This window comes from Capra hircus, chromosome 11 (assembly GCF_001704415.2).
Source record: "Capra hircus breed San Clemente chromosome 11, ASM170441v1, whole genome shotgun sequence".
Taxonomy (NCBI): Eukaryota; Metazoa; Chordata; class Mammalia; order Artiodactyla; family Bovidae; genus Capra; species Capra hircus.
The window spans coordinates 45,196,095-45,197,945 of NC_030818.1; the positions used below are offsets into that span (position 1 = coordinate 45,196,095).

A 1,851-nucleotide genomic window follows, 5' to 3' on the forward strand; every position below is an offset into this window, starting at 1 on the left:
AGAATCTGCCTGCCAGTGCAGAAGACATGGGTTCGATCCCTGGTCCAGGAAGATCCCAGAGCAACTAAGCCCGTGTGCACAACTGCTGAGCCTGTGCTCTAGAGCCCAGGAGCTTCAGCTCCTGAGCCCATGTACCCTAGAGCCTTTGCTCTGCAACAAAGGAAGCCGCCACAGTGAGAAGCCCTGGCACTGCAAGAGAGTATCTCCCACTCCCCAAAACTAGACAAAACCCTGAATAGGCTCACCTGGGCCGGGCAGGTGAGGGCCAGCGCGGGGCAGGGAGAGGAGCCCGCAGTCCCTACCAGCGCACAGCCAGGCGTTGCTCGCCCTGCGGGTCGAGGAGCACCGTGGCGGTGGGTGATTGTACCTGGGGACTTGGTTCAGAGGGACGTTCACTTCTGGCAGCCGGATTGAAGACAGAACCTTTGGGTGGCCCAGAGAACAGGAACCTGACTTGAGGCCCAGATCTCAGATTCCTGTGGATACACCACCTGCTCATCTATATCATGGCCCTCCACCCCTGCAGAGTTCGGCTGAAGCCCTGGCTGGTGGCCCAAGTGGATAGTGGCCTGTACCCAGGGCTCATCTGGCTACACAGGGACTCTAAATGCTTCCAGATCCCCTGGAAACATGCCATCCGGCAAAGCCCCCAGCAAGAGGAGGAAAACACCATTTTCAAGGCCTGGGCTGTGGAGACAGGGAAGTACCAGGAAGGGGTGGATGACCCTGACCCAGCTAAATGGAAGGCCCAGCTCCGCTGTGCTCTCAACAAGAGCAGAGAATTCAACCTGATGTACGATGGCACCAAGGAGGTGCCCATGAACCCAGTGAAGATATATCAAGTGTGTGACATCCCCCAGCCCCAGGGCTTGATCATGAGCCCAGGATCCACTGGGTCTGCTCCTTGGGATGAGGAAGACAACGATGTGGATGAAGAAGATGAGGAAGATGAGCTGGACCAGTCACAGCACCACGTCCCCATCCAGGACACCTTCCCCTTCCTGAACATCAGTGGTTCTCCCATAGCACCAGCCAGTGCGGGCAACTGCAGTGCGGGCAACTGCAGCCCTGAAGCAGTGTGGCCCCAAAGGGAACCTCTGGAGATGGAAGTGCCCCAGGCACCTATACAGCCTTTCTATAGCTCTCCAGAGCTGTGGATCAGCTCACTCCCAACGACTGACCTGGCCATCAAGTTTCAGTACCGTGGGAAGGAGTATGGGCAGACCATGACCGTGAGCAACCCCCAAGGCTGCCGGCTCTTCTGTGGGGACCTGGGTCCCATGCCTGACCAGGAGGAGCTCTTTGGTCCCATCAGCCTGGGACAGGTCAAGTTCCCGGGGCCGGAGCACATCACCAATAAGAAGCAGAAGCTGTTCACCAGCAAGCTGCTAGACGTCATGGATAGAGGACTGATTCTGGAGGTCAGCAGGCATGCCATCTATGCCATCAGGCTGTGCCAGTGCAAGGCGTACTGGTCTGGGCCATGTGCCCCATCACTTGTTGCCCCCAACCTGACTGGGAGACAAAAGATAGGAAACCCCAGAAAAGGAAGCTCATCTTGGTTCAGGTCATTCCGGTGGTGGCTTGGATGATCTATGGGATGTTTTCTGGTGACTTCACATGATCCTTTGACGGTGGCAGTGTCCGCCTGCAGATATCAACTCCAGACATCAAGGATAACATTGTTGCTCAGCTGAAGCAGCTGTACCGCATCCTGCAAACCCAGGAAAGCTGGCAGCCTGTGCAGCCCAGCCCCAGCATGCAACTGCCTGCTGCCCTGCCAACCCAGTAATCATGAATACCATCTTCCTTTTTTTACAATATTTTACATGAATATTTTTTATTTTTCAG

At 55.9% G+C, this 1,851-nt stretch overlaps 1 pseudogene; it reads left to right on the plus strand.

Moving 5' to 3' along the window:
* Nucleotides 507-1,592, plus strand: LOC102175410 (annotated as a pseudogene).